General features: G+C 28.0%; 1 protein-coding gene and 1 long non-coding RNA gene across 10 annotated transcripts in view; one reads left to right on the forward strand and one right to left on the reverse strand.

The window, feature by feature from the left end:
• The window catches only part of LOC107447498 (homeotic protein antennapedia), a 212,723-nt gene that overhangs the window by 157,682 nt on the left and 42,050 nt on the right, over positions 1–12,991 (reverse strand). For both annotated transcript variants that reach the window (XM_043039821.2, XM_071187995.1), the window contains exon 2: positions 2,612–2,718. The gene's annotated coding sequence lies outside the window, so the exon portion shown is untranslated. The remainder of the gene's footprint in view (positions 1–2,611; positions 2,719–12,991) is intronic.
• The window catches only part of LOC107447499 (uncharacterized), a 167,899-nt gene that overhangs the window by 86,442 nt on the left and 68,466 nt on the right, over positions 1–12,991 (forward strand). For all 8 annotated transcript variants that reach the window (XR_006224764.2, XR_006224762.2, XR_006224760.2 and 5 more), the window contains 3 exons: positions 8,740–8,853; positions 9,411–9,528; positions 11,008–11,182. This is a non-coding gene — a long non-coding RNA (uncharacterized lncRNA). The remainder of the gene's footprint in view (positions 1–8,739; positions 8,854–9,410; positions 9,529–11,007; positions 11,183–12,991) is intronic.

Genomic DNA, 12,991 nt, shown 5'->3' on the forward strand with positions numbered 1-12,991 from the left:
AGCGGTGCAATGTTGAATATATATATATATAAACATAAAACATATATAAAAACATAAAATAAAAACAGAATTGCTAAGTTCCACTGATTTATGGTATAATTTATTTATATTTACCGTGACAAAATTACCTTTAATTTGATTTTGATTTTATCAGAACTAGTCCATATTAGTTTTGAGTAAGTTTTCATCATTTTTATTTCAAATCAGACAGTGGTAAATAAAATAAAACTTAGAATTTTTAGCACAGCCTTCTAATACATCTATAATTAAATACTTTGCATGCAACTTTTTTTTACTTGATTCGTGATTCGCTTGATGCGGGATACAAATTTGGTTTGAAAATGAGAAAAAGTACTGCATAAATATAATCGAGCCCTTGATAGCTGAACAAACCATTCTTAAAAATAAAAAGGCTACATAAACACAATCGAGCGCTTGATATTTGAAACAAATCTGTCTTTTAATAAAATAAAAAAAGACTTCACAAACATATAAAGTACAAGATGCTGGAAAATCGAACTCTTCGTACGCGACACAATGTATTAATTGATACAATATTGGAATAAACATTTAAAAATAATTTAAATTAAGTTATTGTAGAAAAAATAATTTCTGAGAGCTAATAGTGCTTTTTCAAAGCCATTCCTAGAGAGAGATAGCCCTGAATTTTAGGTATTATATATGAGTTTTTCTAACGCTTTTTATTCTAAACAATAGTAAATAAAGTATCGTTTTCCAGTATCATAATTTTTCTCCTCACTCCTGGCCATTTACGGCTCTTTTCCCGCCAATCTTGAAAACTTTATTGTTTTCTAATCACTGGAATGCAGATTGGAGTAAAAACGAAAAATGAAATATTTTTATTTTGGACGCCTCGTTACAGAAATAATGGTAACATTTTCCAGCATTGTAGAGCAGTTTTGACGCTCAGCACTCAGTAGCGCGTATGTAGCGGGTTCGAATTCCAGCGTAACACTAGATGCATCTTCATGCTGCCCTTCTCTGATCTATTTATTTGACAAAGAGTTATAAGACGTACATTTGTGATTAAACACACTAGCCTGCATGCATTTGCACCAATAAATAAATAAAGAAAGAAGGAAAGTGTGAGGAATAAAGTTTAAATTGGTAAATATCGCTCTTGATTACTTTTACAGCTTCTACAAATATTTCTACAAAAAAATTGAAACAAGAAAGTTACGCGTTTATTAATTTTAGATGTAATTTGATGATTATTTATTTTGTACAGTTCATTATCTGTTTGAGTTCAGATTTTTGAAAATGTACATAATCTTTGTTTACACTGGCAAAAAGGGATTTGGATGAAAAATTCGCTTAAAGTAAATTATAAAAATACAAAGATAGTTATCAGAAATCTAAGAACTTGGAAAGGTAAAATAAGCTGCTTTTCTAAAAAAGCTGATTTCAGAATTGTATTGGTATAATTTTATCACAAAAAAAAATTGTAAAATACTATAGTATATATTTCTCCTATCTCTTTTTATGACGGTTTTGTATTTTACATACCTCGAAAAATTCATGAATTACTTAATTTGTGAAAACTAAATACAAATTCTTAGAAGCATATTGAGCTCCCCCCTTAGATGATTGAGTTTTGTCGTGAGAAAAGAGATTCTTTAATGCTCCCTGACATCGCTTTTTACTTTTCTGGAAAAGAAAATTACTTTTCGAAGGATCTTTTGACTGATTTTAAAATGTTCAAGCTTCTATACTTGATAATTTTTGTGATTTCTAGTAAGGGCATGCACCGTATTTTTTGTGAATAAAGGATTCCAAAACAGGAAAATATCTTACGACCAGGGAAAAATAAATAAAGTATTTGAAAATTTAAAAAAAAATTATATAGAAAAAATATTTCGACGGTATTGCCAATTAAAATTACAAATATCTATTGAAGCATTCCCAAAAAATTCCTTTGCAGGCCAGGGGTCATGGTGGTTAAGAATGTGAGGTCAGCACTATGTAGAAAACCACCTTTATTTCTCCGCCAAATCATTAGGTTAGTAGACACTCTATTTACGTCGCAATAGAGGCTGTATAATGGGCTATTGGAGATGGTTTGAGAAACATCCCTGTGGATAATCCAAAGACATGTCATCATAATTTTGTGAGGCCATAGCCACAATAGATCTGAAGGGGAAGGAAATATCTCCAGATCCCTGTATCCGTGATACTGCTCAGCAACCGACCACAGGACTTTCCGTTCCACAAATTTTTCGAGCACGTATGTGGCATGTACTCGGTGGGTTTTAGTGGAGTTCACATACAGGTTGGTATCCACCGATCTGAAGTTGGATGGATATGAAGCAGCTATTTAGTAATCTAACTCAAGTCTTACACTAGGACGGATAAGCTATCATGGTTCTTTCCGAAGTTAATTCAATAAAATGCAGTAAAAGTTCAATGTGAATTTTTTTCTTTAGCTTTAAGAAATCTGTAATCTCAGAAATTAGTTTTTACAGCGTTATTCATTGTGAATCACATTTAGTCCAGGGTTCAAAAGTTGTGTTATTGCATTCGAGTTCTGCATTATTATTCTCTACTATAAAATCAATGGTTTACTCATATAATGATGTTAAATGTTACTTACCAATGCTTGTATACTTCTAAGTGTTTATGAAAAAGTTGTATGAATTTCATATAATAATTCATGCCATATTGTTCTTTTTTAATGTACCAATTGACAAATCTTGTAGTCTGAAACGAAACGAAATTAAATGGTTTAATATAAGCCAAATAAAAACAATAAAGAAAAACAATAATTAATAAAAAAAAATTAAAAAAAATTAAAAATCTTATAGCTGAATTTTCAGTAGTTGTTTGGACAGAAAACAGTAAAATTAGGAAATTTTTTAAAACTTTTTTTTAGGAAAGTTGATGCTCCTGAAGGAATAAAAAACGAATTTTTCTAATGGTTGAAAAGTAATGAATTAAATTTAAAATGTATATCAGTTTCTCCAATTGGGGACAAAGTAATAGCGGTGCAATGTTGATAATTAATAACGACGCAATTTTTATGACTTTCATTTTTCTTTTTAACAAATCGTGTCTGTAAAATATTAAGCATGGAATTTAAAAATAATAATAGCTAGCTCTAATAATTATAAGCAGAATTTTTTTTAAAATTTTTGAACATCTAACTACTATGTCGAATCTTTTTCTTAATTTTTATGTATGGAGTTAAATTGTTTTAATTCAAATTTCGTAAGCAAGAAAGAAATATGTAAAATTTTAGCTACCACTTAAAAAAAATCCAGGAAACCAGAGAGTAAACACTAATAAATACTGATTACATTGATTGTACTCAATTATTTCATTATTACCATCTATGAGGGATAAATAAGACTTTGATGTCCTTCAAAACTTATTATATGATTTGAAAACTTTCTTTTAAATCTGAAACAAACCCTCCAACTATTGAGAGATTTGCGATAGATATTTCCCAATGGGAGTGAAGTAAAGAAGAACTTCTTCAAACTACTATAATCTTTATCAAATATATTTTTAATTTTTCTCTTCTAAAGTAAACTAAAAATTACGTGGTTCTGCAATCAATTTTTCTCTATTTTCAGAGTACAAACAGTCCAACATTTCAGCAATTTTCTCATTTTCGACTGGTATGCAATATCTCCCTTTTTAGTGGAAGATTTTTCTGGAATACAAGTACCGCATTTTTCCTATTATCGCAGAAAAACAATAATAGCGATTCCCAATCTTTATAGTGGTTATTACCACTATAAAGTTTGGGAATTGCTATTAATTTCGGAGTTTCTCCTTAGTCAGAGTACTATTAGTTCCACCTTCGAAGTTTCTCCTTAATTAGACCGCGATTAGTTCCACCTTCGGAGTTTCTCCTTAGTTAGCTCTATTAGTCCCACCTTTGGAGTTCTCCGGTATTAGTTCCAGCTTCCGAGTTTCTCTAGAGTTAAAGAGCATTTGTTCCACTTACTGAGTTTCTCCCTAGTTAGAGCCCTATTAGTTGCACCTTCGGAGTTTCTCCTTAGTTAGAGCAGGTAGCAACTCATAACCTTTCAATCGATGTCTTCTATTAAATTTTATCTCTTTTTCAACAGAAAATCTTCAATTGTTTCCCTATTATTTTTTCTATTAAAGTATAAATGATTAGCAGTAAAATATTAATTTCCAAGATTAAACCTAAAAATAGAAGCTGGAACTTTTTTTAAATAAAATGGTTGCAAAGAGAAGAAAATATACTTTTAGTTTGAAGTATATATTCACCTTTTTTCATAAAATTATTTTTCGTATTTTTAATAAAAAAAAGTAAGGCTAAAACTGTTTTAAGATATTTTTTACCAAAGTCCTGAGAAAACTCAAAAATTAGTAAGTTTCTAAACGAACATCCAAAGACTCTTTGCTTTTCTAAAAAATAATAACTTTCGTTAGAGAATCCTTTTTCGGTGACTTCAGTTCTGAGAATTTAAAATTAGAAAAATAAGGCTGTGTGAATTCCTTTTACTGACTTTATTACCAGTTTCTTTAGGACGCTAGTGAACCTAATTAATGCATCATTTAAATAATTAAAAAAGTAGTAAAATTATTTCATTGATCAAAAATATTTATGAGTATCAAGACATTTGTTTCCATCGCATTATAGTGATAGCCCTAACTTGTTTTGTCCCGATTTTTATATCTAAATAATACGAAAGGTAGCTTTATGAAAATGGTACGATTTATTTATTCAAACTAATTGGATATTTTCTATTGTTACAACCATTTTATTTCTATTTACTTTCTGCCAATTTTTGTCTCTTTTTTTTACTTAAATCATACATAAATTATGGTGATTAAGGGTTTTTACATTCCCCAAGAGAAATGATGATTTTGAAACAATAGTCCTACCACAATATATGTTTTTGAAAAAAAGTAACTGTCTTATAAATAGGACGCTGGGTGCTGATCGGTTAATAAATATGTGTCAAGCGTTTCTTTAATGGGACGGTTTCTAAAAAAAAAATTAAATAAAGGGAAATAAATAATAAAGAAAGTATTTCATTAATAGGATTTATTAAGCGGAAACAAGATAGTTTTGACTACCATAATGTATACTTTATATAATTACTTTTATTCGGATCTGTAGCATTTTTTTAATGCTTAAGTGGTATATAACAGTACTGAGTACAGCAGTATTTAATAGTTTTTTGGATATAACATGTATGGCAAGTAATAGTGCTGTGGTATGTGTTTATACTAAGTAGAAATATTTACTTAGCATAAACATATATGTACTGACACTTTTTTCAGATATGAAGAACTTAGTGGATGAAGCAGGTAAGTAACATTTTCAGGGGTTTTTATTAATCAGGGAAAATAGCATAAAGTAATCACGTTAATATGGATATCTTTAATGTAACAAAATTGTTTGTGCTTTCCCTATAATTATAACGTAATTCCTCCTCATTAGTTTTGAGTCTTTATTTTCATTTCCAATTAGGTAGTGGTTAAAAAAAAATATTTACTAGTCCCTCCATCTATTAAATCTATACTGAAATAATTTGGGTGCCTCTTTTTTTCTTTTTACCCTGATTGTATCCACTTTGTCACTTTCTTTTTCATTCCTTAGGTTCTTCATATGTGTTTATTATAAATAAACTATTTTATTTGTGACTGGGTAATATACCTAGGCTGACTAGTATTCCCAAGAAACTAAAAAACTGGTATTCAATACGAATATTTAAAAAATAATTGCCTCCATTGTAATTGCCAAAATGTAATTGCAATTGTAATTATCCAAAAATAATTTCCAAATTAAAATAGAGATCCCTCCCAGATTCTCGAACAGATAAAATTTTATAGAGGTGTGTTCACGAATTTTCGAGCAATTTCGTTACTAGTTTTTTGAAGACGTTGGTCACCTTAGTGATAAAGTTTAATCATGCCATCTTATGATTGTCAGGCATTCATATAAATGTGGAATTTATTCATATGTTGTAATACATCATATCTAAATTCTGATGTAATACGACATTCTAATTTTAATTTATAAAGCTCAAAAGGAAATCTTTATGCATCAATTTCGCTGTTTCATACATAAAAATGAAATTTGAGACTTTCATGAACGTATAAAAATTATTCCACTTTAGACGTTGGTGCCGTGCTTGCATATGCTGCTTCAAAATTTATTTAAAAGTTAATCGATTCTAGACTGATACTGCACAACATTTAGTAGTTATCTAAAAAGTATATTTATAGAAAAAAAATGTTCGTGCATATTTAGAAAGTTCAAGATGTACAGCATTCAAGTACACCTCAGATCAGGGATGGGCAAACTACGGCCCAAAAAAATGTCCAATCCTTGGACTCTTTTATCAGAACAACCCCGGGAAAAACTCTATTTTTCAACATTGTGTTATGCATCAAGATGTTCTGTGTAAATCTCGATTGAATATGAAGCCCGTGCATGATGTAGTTGTAAAGCTTGTTAATGCTATGTCATGGGCACAAGCAATTCCGAGAGTTTTTTCAGTCCGCGCAATCTGAATACTCTGATGTACACAAAAGTAGGGTGGCTTAGTGCAGAATGTGTTCTTTGTGTCTAGTGCAGACGACATTGTGTCTTTCTTCCACGAGAGACAGTGTTCAGCAGAGTGCGAAATATTAGAAGATCCAGAATGGTTCTCTGGCTTAGCATTTTCACAGATCTTCTTTCTTCATATGAACTACTTGAATGTTAAGATACAAGGGAAACATTTAATTCATCGATGATATCTGTGACCATCTCAAAGCTTTTAAACTGGAACTCATTTCTGTTTGTTGGGCAGATAGCTAAGAACGACTTATCTCATTTCTTGAGGTTTAATTCCTCAGTAAATAAGGCTTAAGAATTATGAAGATGGCTTGAAAAAACTTCATTTTGAGAACACAGATCTTATGATTTCAGTGCCATTCAAACATAATTAGATATTTTTACCGTCCCTTTCAACGTAATTTGTTAAACAGTGAGGTTGGATTTGCAGCTTCAATGAATTGAATTGCAATCTAACAGTCACCTGAAGCACAGTTGTTTGTAAACATGCCAACGTTTGAGTTTTGCAAACCATTACCAGAAGCTAGTATCCCAAATTTAATATCTCTCGCCCAGAAAATCGGAGCTATATTTGCTTCATCTTATATAAGTGAACAAGGGTTTTCAACTATGAACCTTAGAAAAAATCAGTTCAGAAGTAGACTAACAGACAAACATGTAGCCTCGTTCCTTAAAATAAGTACAACTCACCCCGAGCCTCAATATAAGGAACTTTTAAAAGTGAAATCACAATTTCAAATATTAAAATTAAAACTTGTATATCGTTTTATTTATTTTTGAAATTTTTTACTTACCCCACCAAACTTTTTTCTAGATTTTTGCCCTCGCCCAAAAACATTTCCCCACCCCCTGTCTTAGATTAAATATACATTTTCACCGTGCAAGAATTTTATGTAAGCAGTATTTTGAACTAGATATTTTTATGTGACGTGATTTAATTAGACTGTTTTCATTGTTAGTAATGTGTTCATGAGTACTCACTCTAACAATAAATGGCTCTAGTAAAATATAAAAAGTGTGTGTGTGTGTATATATATATATATATATATATATATAAACGATGGGTGACAAAGATAAATGATTTGCATATTTTGAATTGACGCATTTTAATTGGCTTAGACAATTTATTGGATACTAAGATATCCGTAACTTTTCAATAATAGAACTTAATGTCGTCGGTGGAAACTGTTGTCAGAAATCTGAATAGCTGTTTTAAGAATCTTCAGTAATTTTGAAAGATCGGGATAATAGCTCTTGAAAATCGTGTCATTTTTTCCTGAATGAGCAGAGAAAATTAAAACCTTCATTAAAAAAAAAAAAAAAAAAAAAAAAAAAAAAAAAAAAAAAAAAAAAACAGCAGTTACAAAAATATCCTTTTAGTTTTTGATGTTAATAAAAGAATATTTTTAGATTGACAAGAGTATTTAAGAGGAAAAGTGGCTTTTAACTCCTTTGCTCATGTCTGGCTCATTAATTTGCATTCATAAGTTTTAAATTTAAACAAATTTTTAAAAAAAACATATAAATATATATTATTAAAGGAGTCTTATTAAGATTATTATAAGAAGTAAAGAAGTAATAATACATGAGCTGCAAAAGAATTATTATCAATGATGATAAAAATTAAAATCTTGAAGTTATTAATTTTCAAATCAAGATTTGAATGAATTTGAAAATTAATTAAGGGATAAACGAGCAATCAAACTTTAATCCTAATAAGATACAGGAATTGAGAATGCGCGTTTTCTACTTTCTATTTCTAGTGGCGAAATGACTGTAAGACGTTTAAAGTGGCGCCATCTAATGCGTATATTGCAAAATTATTAATAATGATTTTTCTCTTATTTTTCTTTTTTTAGATAAAATATTTCTTCCCAGGGAGTCATTTCTAGATGTAGGATATACTAAAAGTAATTTATAATTCTAGAACATAATGGATTCAATGTTAAAGTAATTTTTACTATTTATTTTAAAATATTTTAAATGCATAGTTTTTAATTAAATGATATTGTAAGTATTTTCTACTTTATTAAAGTTAAATTCTATTTAAAAGAAATTCTCTCACATTGTTTGCATTATAAGCAGGAAAACAATGTCACTGCACACACGTAGCTTTTAATAAATGTTTTTAGGCATAAAAAATATGAATTTAAAAGCAAATATTTTTTTTTCAGCTTCAAGAAATGATGTCTTTTAGAGCTGATATTTTAAAGAGGAACAGACATAACAATTGAGTTGAAGATGACAATATACTCCTAGGACAATAAATAGCTGAGAAAATTATCGAAGTATCGTTACATAAACATTTTAACATTTTCTGTATTTTATTTGCACTGTTTATTTAATTTTATTCTTTTCTTGACAAAATATAATATTTTTATTATAATACTTCGTTAAAAATTATTTATGCAGCTACTAAAAGCAACAAAACTAAGTATGAATAATTAAGGAGAAGTTTAAGCAAGTATTTTTATAATTTTTTTTAATTACTGATGAGTTTAGAATGATATTATAATAAAATGATGCTCGCACTAAACATAACTAATAAAATTATTTATTTTAATTTTAAATGAATTATAGTCTTAAATGTATTTGTATGAAATTATAAGAATTTTTTACAAATAATCTTATTTTATTCAGAAAATAATTGTGAACAAAAATAAGCAAATAAATAAGCGAAATTATGAATCAATGAGCCAGAATGAAATATTTTATTCAAAAAAAATTTCTGAACGAATAAATATATAATCTAAACGTTTTGAATGAATCAAACGTTCCTACAATATTGTGGTGAAACAATAAAAAAATTGAAAATGATAACTTATTTCTATAATTTCGATTTCAGGGGTCAGCGAAAAAGTAAATAAGAAAAACAATTTACAAAAGGAAGAAAATTATGGATAAAAGTTTCTGAATCCTGAAAATGACGAAGTGAAGAGAGCGATGCACATACTGCCCTCTATGTTGGAACGATAAAACTATTTTTTAATATCTTGTTTTAATTCATTTTATTGTTGCTTGTACTGTTGTGTTACAATATCCTAATTAATTAAATAGCTTATTTATTATTTTAGCTCGTAACTAAAATTGCCGTAGTGAGTTCTTTAGAGGTTAACAAATCAACATTTCATGTCATCAAATAAATTTAAACTAAAATAATATTTTTTAAATTGATATCTATAAATTGTGAAAGTATTTCATCAAATGTATTAAATATTTGAAATTGTATTAAATATATGATTAAATGCATTTTTTTCCTGAAATTTAAAAATTATAAAATATGTCCAATTCCAATTCTTTGACAGTTTTCACGATTGAACATATTTCAACATATCGATTGAACATGCCTTGATTTAAAACCTTAACCATTCTTATAGATTAAATGATAAATATAGATGCATTAAAAAAAATATACCCGTATGAGAATTTTTAGCAGTCGTATCTTAAAGTTGTAGCTTAAGAAAGGAAATTCCTGCTAGAATTATCGCAAATTTTCTACCACTGTCGATAATTTGAAAGACCCGTAGGAACATTTAAAAAAAAAAATATTTAGTAACTACATTATTTTGTAATTGTTAGCTATTATATAAACATTTTGCATTTTAAATTATTCAGTGCTTACATTAGTTTCTTTGGAATTTTAAAGTACTCGAACAGTAAAGGGTAAATATTGGGTCCGAAAGTTCGTGGCATTTTCGATAGGCGGAGCTTCCAAACATCCGCCAAAAATTCTGGAAGTGGTAGCAAAATTTATAATATAACATATATTTCTAGTAAATGGACCATTAAATTTTCTTGCTCGCCACAAAGATTTAGAAACTTATTGCATAGATAGATGTCGGATAAATATATGAATATTATCTAAATTCAAGTGGTAGCGAAATTAGGTGAACTACAAATTGCTTTGATGAGTAGTTTGCAATCACTCGAATATTTTTCGAGGAACTTTGGGAGCTTCGTTCGTTAAAAATCAGCACGAACTTTCCGGTCTACTCTATACATTTTCCTTAGTTTTGACTTCGAATTTCAGTTAGATTTATATTATCTAATTTTAGTTTTAATTTTTAATGAAAATTACTATGTTTTATTATTAGTAATTAGAACTATGCATAACTATAACTAGTAATTATTACTATGTTATAGTTAGAATATTAGATTACTTATTCATAATAAACGATGAGTCAGAGGAACCGAATTAATTCGTCCGATTTCCTTCAATTTAACTATCTTCAATTCATTTAACCAAAAATTGAAAGTTCTTAACAAAAATATATTTCAAAATAATCAACCAATATTTTATATACTTCAAATCTTAAAATTAGTTCTATGTTAAATAGTTCTTGCTTTAATGCTTAACAAATAGTTTCTGATTATAGTGCATTTAGTTAAATTGTTTAACATACATTTTGTTCCTGATGTCTGTCTTTAATATATATTTTTAGAATCCATGTCAAAAATCAAGTAAAAAAATATGCCCGTTAAACGTCACAAATTAAAATTGAAGCGAAGGAAACAAAACCCCATCGAAATCTTAAGAATCACTACTGAGGATTACTGGATGGAAACGTAACAAACAGCGACTTTAGAGTTATTGGAAACACCTTCAAGGTTTATCAGGTGATCAAATTCATTTTTGATGTTCTTCCTTTTTCCCTATTTATACTATATTTCAATGTTGTTTTATTTTTCCTCAAATATTAATTGGTAACCCCTTTTCATCTGTATGTTTTTTACTTCATATTTAACATGGAGTCTAAAATAATATATTAAGAGCCGTAATGTATGTCGAAGCACTCTGTCATGTATATCAAAGCTACCAATTTCTCCAGCATTTTTCCGGAAATTTTTACCACTTTATCTAAAGTAGTAACCAATCTAATGATTATTAACATTAAATAAATTTGGTTTAAATGATTTTAACAGCCATGACATATAAATACATTTCAAAAACCATACCATAGGCATATCATAAAAGTCCTAATAATAATATCGAGATGTTTTTAAGTACTGGCAACTATTTAATTAATTCCTCTTTCATTTTTTTTTAAATTGTTGAATTCAAAAACGTTAACGAACTTTGAAGCAGAATTTTTATTAAACAAATTTTTCATATTTTTTCATTATTTTAATAATTTATGGTTATGAAATACAGCATGAAACACCTGTATTTGTATGTACACTGTTCTGAATTAAAGGTAAAATCTTCTAAGCAAGGCTCATTTTACATAAATTTCAAATTTGCATTTTTTTAGATCTAAAAAAAAAACAGTAATTCATCATTGAAATTTCATTTATTTGAAAAATCAGCATTGATAAATTTTTGAATATAAATGACAAAAAAAAAAATTCAAACTACTTGTTTTAGATATTATATATATATACATGTATATATATATACATGTATATATGTATATATATATATATGGGTCATTCTCACAAAAACAGTCATTTTCATGTTCCCAGCATATATTATGCTTGCTTTACAACTTCCGAAAAAAAAATTTCAGGGAAAGTGTCCATCAGAATGCAGGCTAACAAAAGTATAAAAATAAAATTATCAATTTTTATTTTTTAATTATTTTAGGTAATTAAAATATACCAATATGTCATTCCCTCACTTGTCCCCACTGCTGATTTAAAGAAAGAAAAAAATTGTTTCTGAAATAAAATTTTTTTTTTTACAATTTCGTTTTTTTTTATTTCAGAATATTGAAATATAGAATTCAGAAAATCAATTTTAAATTTAATTTCTGATAAAAAAAAATTAACACAGCACTATTTTAAACTTTGTCCCTAGTGTTTCGCATCATTCCCTCACAACGCAATCTTCTTAAAATAAAAATATTTTAATAAAAACTTTAGCAGTTAACAACTGGCATCATAGAACAAAATTGCAGTATGTTTCCATTTTCAACTTACAGAAGCTTTGCTGTGGAATAAATTTGACCAGGTAAAATTTTTTACATTTGTCATTCCCTCATGTCATTTTTTAGAGTAAAATAAAATACAACTTCATCGAGAAAGTGGATAATTATATGTTGCTTTCTTGTATGAATATAATTGTATGTGTTTGACTTCAGAAATTAATTAGGCCTAACTGTTATTTTTAAATTTTATTATATTTGTCATTCCCTCAATAGTGTATAAAGTGAGGGAATGATGCTTAAGTGAGGGAATGATTCAAGATGAGTATATTATTAAATTTCTTTTTGTTCAATCGTGCCAGCCAATTTTATTTCCCAAACCTGTAAAAATTATTAAATATATAAAACTAAATTATAAGAAATATTAGATATACTTAGTATATTATCATTTTCAAACTTTAGGTAGATGTAACTTAGATAAAAACATGTATTAAAATAAAATATCATTCCCTCACTATTAGTGTCATTCCCTCACTTTTTAAATAGTGAAAATAATTAATTT

The sequence above is a fragment of the Parasteatoda tepidariorum genome, chromosome X2 (assembly GCF_043381705.1).
Source record: "Parasteatoda tepidariorum isolate YZ-2023 chromosome X2, CAS_Ptep_4.0, whole genome shotgun sequence".
NCBI classification, from domain to species: domain Eukaryota; kingdom Metazoa; phylum Arthropoda; class Arachnida; order Araneae; family Theridiidae; genus Parasteatoda; species Parasteatoda tepidariorum.